This window comes from Chiloscyllium plagiosum, chromosome 29 (genome assembly GCF_004010195.1).
Source record: "Chiloscyllium plagiosum isolate BGI_BamShark_2017 chromosome 29, ASM401019v2, whole genome shotgun sequence".
NCBI classification, from domain to species: domain Eukaryota; kingdom Metazoa; phylum Chordata; class Chondrichthyes; order Orectolobiformes; family Hemiscylliidae; genus Chiloscyllium; species Chiloscyllium plagiosum.
In genome coordinates this window covers 15558613-15569869 of record NC_057738.1, presented here as the reverse complement: position 1 = coordinate 15569869, position 11257 = coordinate 15558613, and the positions used below count along the sequence as shown (strand labels likewise).

Genomic DNA, 11257 nt, shown 5'->3' with positions numbered 1-11257 from the left:
CAGGTGAATCATTACTTGGGAATCACTTTCTAGTACCTGTGCCATTATGTTGGGTGATGGGTTTTATGTCAGTATGCTGGTATGACAAAATATGGAAATCGGCAGGTGCTGAAATTAGCAGCCTGCCAGCCATTTAAAACAAAAATAAGCAGTTAAGATTCTTAAGGCTATTGACCCAATTTTATGCTGCCTATGCCATAATACAGTAGATACGCAGAAAACATGGACAGAAGGAGTTGATATTTCTTAACTGTAAATGTTGCAAAGGTGGATATAAAGGTTGCAAATGGGACTGTGCCTGACTTGAGCAGGACTGGGAAACTGTGCTAGTGCTCATAATTTGGACTTCCATTAATTTCAACATTTTGTATTCATTCTGTCGTGGAAATTAGATCGACTTGACTCAAATGTTTGCAAGAGCAAAGAAAAGATTTATTTCAGACCTTTGCAAAGGGACCCAAAACATTGGCAAGACGCCTCATGTAAGGGGCGTTTGATAGCTTTCACACACTCCCTTTATACAATAATTCGCTTCCCCTTATCAGCACCTGCATGACCAGAGGCCTGGAACATTCGAGTTGCTTTCCACATATGGAGTTGTTTTTCTCATTTCTTGACTGCTGCCATGGCAGTTTAACTGGCCTTGTGTAAGCCTGCTGTTAGGTCAGTTTGCTTTTACATTTTCTGTTCGTTTGCAGTACCCCTTGTTTCAGTCAGTCCCTTACTCCTTTGTTCCCCTATGCTTTTATAGATTTCACAATAAATGTTAACTTTCCTTTACACATTCCCAAGATGATTACATCACTGGCTAGGCTGGCATTCATTGCCCATTCCTAATTGCTCCTGAGAAAGTGCTGATGAGCTGTTGTAATCCACATGGTGTAGGTCTACCCAAAAAAATGTCTGACCTTCCCGCAGAATGTGGCAAGTTAGGTGGTGCAACAATCTACATTTTGCAGTACAGGATTTGTGCTGAGCATCACTGTTTGAAAGTGGGCTTATTTCAGCTAGTGACAGGCTCCTTGTTCAGTCAGAAGGGAAAGGAGGAAAGCAGCTGCCTTAGATGAGCCCTAAAGTCCAACAAAGTGAGCAACCTGATGCAGAAGGAGAGCATGTGGAGAGGAGACAGCAGCAGGGAAACAAATAGAGGGAAAGGCTGTATCTTCCTGCAGAAAATGTTTAACTAGACAAGGCAGAAATGCAGATGTTAGAACACTGGTATCTCCAAAGACTGGCTGTCAAGAGTGACCATCATGATAATCTGTGATGTACTGGCTGTTAACATTGCATCCAATTGTGTAGATGGACACATGGTAACAGAGAATAAAAACATAGAATCCCTTCAAGTTTTTTGACCCAGAGTCCCCACAGGTCTTATCTTGGGATTTGATGGAATTTCGCAGTCAGCGACCCATCACTGCATCAGGATTGTGACTGATGCTCTGTTCAGGTGTCCACATGGATTTATTTCATATACTGATGACTATGCCAATCAGGCAGAGAGAGCCAGAGGCTTCGACAGTATTTCTGATTTTGCAAGGGTGCATGGTATAAGTGCTTGTGCTTATGTGTCATTTAAAGTGTCTTCTAGCCAGGACATTTATAAACAGGAAGGGATGACATTCCCTTAAAGTACAGTTGGTGTATGTTCTTAAAGGAACACACACCAACTGTGTCCTATCTATATTTGTCTATCAGCCATGTTGCTGTGAATGGCCTATGTGGAGTCAATAACAAATGCTGTACAGGGGCACAAATCATTGAAACACAATCTCCTTTTGTACAATCTAGTCCAATTAAATCAAAATATTCCTGCTTTTGATGGGCAGGTGATAATGCACTTGCAACCAATTAGACCGCATTCTTGGAATACCAACCAACAGCAGTGAGAAATCCATTGTAAGGAGAGACATCCAGGAGCAGAACAGAAAGGCTGTGAACTAGAAATTGGTCACAGTTATCATTTAAAGGTAATCCTAGGATGGTAGTATAGTATCTGCAGCACAGTTCAATTGGTTTACGTCTATATGACACAAATGTTACCTTCCACTTAACTGACACACAGCCTGGATACTGTCCATGTCTTGTTGCATTTCGACGTGGACTACTCAATATTTGAGCAGTTGTGAATGATGTTGAACATTGAAACAACCTTTAGTGAACATCCTCTCTTCTGGCTTTATGATTGAAGGACACTCATTGATGAAACAGCTGAAAGTGATTGACCTTTGGATACTGCCTTGAGGAAATCTGCAGTAGTGTCCTCGGACCGATATGACTTACCTCCAACAGCAATCTTCTTTTCTACTCTGTATTGGTCCAACCAGTTGAGAGCCTTCCCCTAATTCCTGTGGAATCAACCTGTTCAGAATTTATTATACACCTTTGGGGCAGGTAGAACTTGAATCTGGACCAATTGTCACCACATCACTCCATTGTCAATTATCAGTATAGTGATGGAAGGTGTTGTTGATAGTGCCATTTTGCAACATATGGTCACGAATACCATACTGATTAATGTCCAGTATTATGCCCATTAGTTGATTCAGTATCTCACCCCTCGATCCAAACATGGAGCAAAGACTTGAATCCCAGCGATGAAGTCAAGACTGGAGAGTTTATTGGGCTCTGGCAGTACTGAAACAGTAACAGTGGATCTTAGCACTGTTTAAAAAGGGCGGTAGACAAAAGGTGGGGAATTATAGACCAGTTGGCTTAACTTCTATGGTGGGGAAGATGCTTGAATGTATTAGGAAGGAAGAAATAGTATGACATCTAGATAGAATTTGTCCCCTTGGGCAGACGTAGCATGGGTTCATAAAGGGCAGGTCATGCTTAACTAATCTTTTGGAACACTATGAAGACATTACAAGCACGGTACAGGGACCCAGTAGATATGGTGTATCTAGATTTCCAGAAGGCCTTCGACAAGGTGCCATACAAAAGGCTGCTGCATAAGATGAAGATACATGGTGTTACAGGTAAAGCATTAGCCTGGACAGAGGATTGGTTGACTAACAGGAAGCTAAGAGCGGGGATAAATGAGTGCTATGCTCGTTGACAATCAGTATCTAGTGCTGCAGCTCAGGGATCTGTGTTGGGACCGCAGTTTGTCCCATTTACATAGATGATTTGAAGTTGGGGACCACGTAGCGTGTGTCAAAGTTTGCAGATGATGCTAAGATGACTGGCAGAGCAAAATGTGCAGAGGACTGTGAAACTTTGCAGAGGAACATAGTTTAAGTGAGTGGGCAAAGGTCTGGCAAATGGAATACAATGTGAATAATTGTGAAGTCATCCATTTTGGTAGGAGTTACAGTAAAAAGCACAATTACTTGAATGGTCAAATGTTGCAGCATGGTACTCTGCAGAGGGACTTGGGTATCCTTGTGCATGAATCACAGAATGTTGGTCTGCAGGTACTACAGGTAATTAGAAAGATAAATGGAATTCTGTCCTTCATTGCTAAAGGGATTGAGTTTAAAAGCAGGGAGGTTATGTTGCAGCTGTACAGGGTGCGAGTGAAGCCACACCTGCAGTACTGCATGCAGTTTTGGTCTCCTTATTGGAAAAAGGATGTACTGACACAAGAGAGGATGCAGAGGAGGTTCACTAGGTTGATTATGCACGGTGGCTCAGTGGTTAACACTGCTGCCTCACAGCGCCAGGGACCTGGGTTTGATTTCCGCTTCGGGTGACTGTGTAGAGATTGCACATTCTCCCCGTGTCTGCGTTGGTTTCCTTTGGGTGCTCCAGTTTCCTCCCACAATCCAAAGATGTGCAGGTTAGGCGAATTGCCCATGCTAATTTTCCCATAGTGTTAGGTGCATTAGTCAGTGGGAGATGGGTCTGGGTGGGTTACTCTTTGGAGGGTTGGTGTAGACTTGTTGGGCCAAATGGCCTGTTTCCACACTGTAGATAATTCCAATCTAATCAAAATAAACATATAAAATTATGAAGGGAATAGATAAGATGGAAATAGAGAGGATGTTTCCACTGTCAGGTGAAACTAGGATAAGAGGGCATAGCTTCAAAATTAGGGGGAGCAGATTTTGGACTGATTTGAGAAGGAACGTCTTCACCCAGAGAGTTGAGAATCTATGGAATTCCTTACCCAGTGAAGTAATTGACGCTACTTCAGTAAATGTTGTTAATGGTAAGATAGATTTTTTTTTGAGCAATGAAGGAATTAAGGGCTACAGTGAGAGGAATTGAGACCACAAAAAAGATCAGCCTTTATCTTATTGAACCGTGGAGCAGGCTTGAAGGGCCAGATGGCCGACTATTGCTCCTAGTTCTTATGTTCTTATCCAGTCTGTAGTACCTTGTTCATCCTGTCTTCAGTGCACTGAACTTTCCAGCTGTCTTACTCCCAGAAATAAGTCTTTGCTTTATTTTCAGGGAACTGCCTCAATGGAAGAATCTATCCTAAGCTGATAACAGAAAACCAATCAATTTCTGGAGAGGCTTGCTTGCTTCCAATCACACACACATTCCTTGTGTTCTGAATTATCACTCCCTGGTGGTCTAGTGGTTAGGATTCGGCGCTCTCACCGCTGCGGCCCGGGTTCGATTCCCAGTCAGGGAACCAAGTTTTAATGGGCGGCACGGTGGCACAGTGGTTAGCACTGCTGCCTCACAGCGCCAGAGACCCGGGTTCAATTCCCGCCTCAGGCGACTGACTGTGTGGAGTTTGCACGTTCTCCCCGTGTCTGCGTGGGTTTCCTCCGGGTGCTCCGGTTTCCTCCCACAATCCAAAAGATGTGCAGGTCAGGTGAATTGGCCATGCTAAATTGCCCGTAGTGTTAGGTTAGGGGTAAATGTAGGGGTAGGGGTATGGGTGGGTTGCGCTTCGGCGGGGCGGTGTGGACTTGTTGGGCCGAAGGGCCTGTTTCCACACTGTAAGTAATCTAATCTAATTAATAACAAGCTGGAACCCACCACTACAATTAGCTTTCAATTTACTTTTTGCTGCTTTGTTTGTCCTCCCCTTGGCAACCTTGGATCACATGGTGTTTCTTGGAAGCTAATGATGTTATAATCAGGAAATCAACTAACTGTTTAGGATATTGTTCAGTTAGATCTTAAAATAGACATCACAGAAGTGACACTGGTGCCCAGAAATAACCACTTGTACTATAATTAACTACCTTGGAGATACATATTTTGTGGCCTTATTGATAGTCACCAAGCTGACAATTCAGCAATTCTGGTATTGTGTTGGAGGACACAGCACTAGATCGCTTTTAAACCCATCAAATCATTTTAAACACAAATATCTGCAACTGTGATGGCTGAGCTTGAGTGGCAACAGGCTGAGCTTTCAGTTCAGATCTTGGGTCATTTCTGTTTGTGGTGCAATGAAAACTTTCAGTCATTGTCTCATGGCTGGATTTTAGATTCTGACAGGGCCAAGGGGGCAGAATGGGAAATGTGCAATCTGCTTATTCCCACTTCAGCCATTTCTGCACAGTGAACCAAGTGTTGGCTTATCAGTTAGTGTCTGCTCAGTGGCAAGGCGAGCTGATCAGTGCTGGTTAGAAGGTTTCTGTATCCATTTGGGAATGCAATATGGTACATTCAGTGATAAAGCCAGAACAGCAAGTGCCTTGTGGGATTCTGGATTAGTGGTGCTGGAAGAGCACAGCAGTTCAGGCATCATCCAAGGAGCTTCGAAATCAACGTTTCGGGCAAAAGCCCTTCATCAGGAATAAAGGCAGTGAGCCTGAAGTGTGGAGAGATAAGCTAGAGGAGGGTGGAGGTGGGGAGAAAGTAGCATAGAGTACAATAGGTGAGTGGGGGAGGGGATGAAGGTGATAGGTCAGGGAGGAGAGGTTGGAGTGGATAGGTGGAAAAGGAGATAGGCAGGTAGGACAAGTCCAGACAAGTCATGGGGACAGTGCTGAGCTGGAAGTTTGGAACTAGGGTGAGGTGGGAGAAGGGGAAATGAGGAAACTGTTGAAGTCCACATTGATCCCCAGAGACCTAGTTTTGAATCCCGTTATGGCAGATGATGAAATTTGAATTCAATGTAAGTCTGGAATTAAGAGTTTCATGATGGCCATGAATCCATTGCTTGTCAGGAAAAACCCAACTGATGTCTTTCGGGAAGGAAATTGCCACCCATACATGGTCTGGCCTACATGTGAATCTAGACTGAAGGCAGTGTGGTTGACTCTTATTTACCCTCAGGGCAAATTAGGGATGGGCAATAAATGTTGGCCGAGCCAGTGACACCCTCATCCTGTGAATGATAAGAAAAGTCCACACACTGATGTTTAATACAGACAGTTTCATTTGTTTAACTTGTGGTATCTTATCTTGTGGTTTGGATTTAGAATATTTGACATCTTTCGAATGAGGTTTTCTCATGTGGACCCATCTTAGATTATGTCCTACATCCTATAAAATGAAGTGTGTGTGGCAAAAATATTTTTGTTTGAATTCCAAGTACCTCAGTAAAAGTTACATTGAGAGGCTTCCATAGCTCTCTGCCTTCCAAAGCCTGGTGTATAACATGTTTCACTTTTCTCTCCCCCTTGTTCCCATACTTCTGCTCAGACTTATGATCAGATGATTTAGTTTCTTCCATTATATCATCCTCTGTAATAGCTTACCCTGTCTCTGGCTCACCAGATTACAGAAGGTGTAGTAGACTATGATGATTAATGATAAAAAAATTAATTTAATGAATTTTCTAAATTCACCTGTTTAGAGATATTATTACACACCTCTGGAGCAGGTGGGACTTTAACCTGGCCCTCCCGGTCCAAGGACTCTACCTCTGCCTCACAACAGCCCCTATGAATGGTGATGTATGAGCTGGATAATACTGGAGACAGCTGCCTCCATCATCCAAGCATCACTATCTTATTTGAATGAGCCAAACAGTGGTCAGCTCAATAATGGACTTGGTCGATGTGTGGTTCACATTGTAATGCATCTTAGCCTCTGGTGACAGATTTCTCACCCAGAATCATGAAGCAATACATTCAGTAGATATTCCTTCGCTCCAAGAAACCAGCCCTCCAATTTAGATTAGATTACTTTACAGTGTGGAAACAGGCCCTTCGGGCCAACAAGTCCACACCGACCCGCCGAAGCGCAACCCACCCATACATTTGCCCCTTACCTAACACTACGGGCAATTTAGCATGGCCAATTCACCTGACCTGCACATTTTTGGACTGTGGGAGGAAACCGGAGCACCCGGAGGAAACCCACGCAGACACGGGGAGAACGTGCAAACTCCACACAGTCAGTCGCCTGAGGCGGGAACTGAACCTGGGTCTCTGGCGCTGTGAGGCAGCAGTGCTAACCACTGTGCCACTGTGCTGCCCACAAATGGTCTTGATGGATAGAACATCTGGTAGTGCCTAAAGATGTAAGAGTTATGACTACCCAAGATAGTTGGCGCACACCTGTGTGGTCCTTTGGTGTCAGTCATGCATAAGTTGAACAGTGATGGAAGAAAATATTTTCTGATTGACAAGTTAGTTAGATGGAGTCTTGAGACCCATGTGAGTGTAGCATATCAAACTTTGTTGAGGAAATCTAGCAATACATATGAAACACCTGGATTGTTCAGCTTGACTGATATTAACATCCTCAGAAGTAAATGAGATGAAGAATTAGCTTGCCCAACCATGACTACTTTTTAATGCAGTAATGAGCCAAAGCTCAAGGTTCACCTCTTGAGGCTTATGTCTGGAATGACCCTGATGCAAAGAAGTTAGTGGCCAGACATCGAGAATGGCAGGCATACATTTGCTATCATTGCAAGTTGAACTGCTCTCCTCAGCCAGCAATTCACAAAAGGAGGTCACTGTCTCCCTCAAGAGACACCATGTGTAAAGCTCTAAAAGCTAAAGCCAATAGACTGTGTAGAATAATGTTTTCTCCTACAATGGACTGGCTATTGCCATTGTCTGTCTTGTTTTGAGCACGGTGTAGCAGCAGGGCCCTCACTTAACTCGCTTGTTCCTGGACAAGCTAGCATTTTGTTTTCTCCTCATTTCCTCTTCATTGAAGACCTTCATCCACAGTGCTCATTTTTAATGAGAAGAGTGGGTTCCAGTTTCTCATCCACCAATGCAATCCAGCCACCAGGCTTCCTTTTCTCTCACTCTCTTCTACTTTGTAACGTCAGTCTATAAAAACTGAATAAAGTCTAAGAATAACATGTCTAACCCCATTTAGCAGCAGACTCTACTGCTGCAAGTATCCACAGTCTCATTTGAAGGCCTTTGTATCAACTCTTGTGCCATCTTTTTCTGGTGTGAATTGCCCCTCATGTTTTTCTCATGTGACTACTGAGAAGTGGTGGGTGATGTAAAATTGCAGTTAATTGCTTCTTTAACAAGCTCAATAGCCTGCTGAGTTCTGAGGAAGGGTGCTGCCAGACCTGCTGAGCTTTTCTGGCAATTTCTGTTTTTGTTTCAATAGCCTACTGATTGATTAATTGATTGATTAATTGTTTCTTTTTCAAAATAGTGAGTGGTTTCAAATTTCAGACATTGTGACAGAATACCATTTTACAGCAGAAGAGATTGTGGGATGAAGGGCAAGTAGGATGTGAAGAGGAATTTTGGGTGTGTGTACATATACTGTCATCTTTTACAGTTTCAGCCTTATACTTCCCAAAGCCTGGGTCTTGCCCATCCTAATCGTGATGATGATCATTGCATCTAGGGAATATAAACATGAACCTATGACTGACGCTGCCTGTTAGATCCCTATGGAATAGATTACATCTTTTCAAATTTCCACATCCTATATCAGTATCTCTAGTACAGCATCACAAAATCTTGGAAGTCTGATCCCTGCCATATTGTGCACTTTCGCAATTTTATCAAGTTTGTAGATAGATTTTTAGCATTTGCTCCAGGAAAAATCCACCACATCGTTTAGAAGTCTTTATGATATCCAGACTGACTTTAATTTTCATGAGCCCCTCAATTTTGTTTCCTTGCTTAAGCATGCAACCATGCACTTGCATGGTGTTTGTATGTTGCTTACATCAGAAGCAATGAGTACAGGTTGATTGTCATCACTTTTCCTATATCCATTTTTAAGGATTCTCAAACTTTGTGGTTTTTTTTTGGTAATACATTGATCTAGCATTCAATCCAAGATAGAAATCTAGCCTTTGTTTATCTCTCATAATTTATCTTTGCAAATATGACCTGTGATTTCCATTCCTGGTTATTAATTGAATTTTGCTCCTGATATTTTTCATGTTGTTACAAGATAAACACGCATAGTGTTCATTGCCTTCAAGTGATTTTTCTCTTTGAAACAGAAGTTTTGAATCAGCCAATAATAATTCAGCATATTGACGATGATCTGAGTACTGTTTATCTTAATTGTCATGTGGAAAATGGGGGCGCAACCGCAATTTGGTGGTTTAAAGAAGGTAATCGAATTCAAAGTAATGAAATATATAAACTGTCAGATGGCAACAGAACACTGATTGTTAACATTCAACAACAAATTAATTGCGAGCTGTATACTTGTGTGATAAGGAACGGGATCAGCCAGAAAGAGAAGTCACATTTGATCATCGTTGATGGTATGTTTTTTTTGTGATCCTAATTCATTTTAATGAACTACATGCAATAGTTCCTCAGTTTTATTTTGACGTGCGTGGCCAATTCATTTCAGTCTGTGGTGCCCTTGTTTTGTTTGTGCAGTCACATGTATATGAGGATTCTTTGAATGGACAAGTTGAGTGGACTGTGTAATGGGTACCTTCTGCGTTGATCTGCAGCTGCACATATGCAGCATAGACGGAAGATTGCTGAAGGTTGGATTTTAAGACCAATGCAAATCAGTAGTGCTTACACCAAATCCTCATTGTCCATGGGGTACAAGGTCACAAAAGTCCGATGGATAACAAAAAAATGCAAATGCCCCTCCTTTTTGTCGAGTACAAAGAACCCCACAATCAAATCAGATCAGTCAGTGGGTAAAAGAAATGGGATCTGGGGTTACCCTCTTGATTACACTCATCCGCTGGTACCAAATACAGGGAGTAAGTGTATGTTTCTGAAGGGTTAAGTCTACTTTTGTAGATTCATGTTTGTTTCAAAATTGAGCCAGCATAACTGAAAAAAAGAGCAGAGGCCATTATGTCTGGAGATATAATCGACTTAACATGAGAAGTGTTGTAGCAGCCATTAATCTCTTATTTTGCAAGTCACATTAGGTTATAGTCTATGAATAAAATGTTGTGCTTCGAGCCTTATATTTTGACCAATCAAATTGCATCTACAAGTCAATGTCTGGCACTTGCCTTTAAAATAAGAATAGGTCAGGGTCTAGGCTATCTCTTTGACATGCTTTGAGGGCTCTTGGTCTGGTCCATAACATTTTGCTTGCATTGAACTCCATTTCCACAGCTTTTACAATTCATTTAGTCTGTCAATATCCCTTTGTTATTTTATGCTATCATCTATACTGCCTACAATGCTGTCTGACTTTGATGACACAGATTTGGATATATGACTTTCTATGCCATTATCTAAATCATTTCATAAATATGTGAATAATTGAAGCCCAACACACAACCTGTGGGACACCACTGGTCATGCTTTGCCTAGTTGAGTACTTACCCTTTTATTCTGCCTTATCACCTGCTACTCAACTAATTTTTCAGCTATGTCCATAATTTTCACTCAACTCCATGGACTTCGTTAACTGTCTCTTACGTGGAAATCTATCAAATGCTTTCTGGAAGTCCATATAAACAATATCCATAGACATTCTCCTGTTCAATCCCTGAGGCACACCTTCAAAAAATATTCAGTGAGGTTTGTCAGGCATCATTTACCTGTCATGAATCCATGTGTTCTCTCGATGATCAACTGAAAATTTGAGGTGTTCAGTTATCTCATCCTTGATTTTCTCACCACAGATATTAGAGTAACTTGGTTCTCCTCTTTTGCCTTTCTTAAAAAATGGAGTAATGTGTGCAATTTTCTAAGCCAGAGGAATGACTCCTGTATCTGGTGAACGCTGAACGATTATAGTTAGAATGTCTACAATGTGAACCCCTACTTCCTTTAACAGCTTTGAATGGAAACTGTCAGGTCCCAGGGATTGGTCACTCTTTAATTTCATTAATTTCCTCATTCCCTTCTTTTACTTATTCAACCGTTGTTCCCAATCCAATATTAATTTCCTTGGAACATTTTCTTCTGTAAATACTGAGGCAAAGTAATTTAACATGTCTGCCATTTCTTCATTAAAAATAGAC

The 11257-nt window shown here is 41.9% G+C and overlaps 1 non-coding gene across 1 annotated transcript; it reads left to right on the top strand.

Moving 5' to 3' along the window:
* Positions 1 to 4516: 4516 nt before the first annotated feature.
* On the top strand, positions 4517 to 4588 carry trnae-cuc. The gene has a single exon. It is a non-coding gene; the product is annotated as a tRNA-Glu (tRNA).
* Positions 4589 to 11257: the final 6669 nt, after the last annotated feature.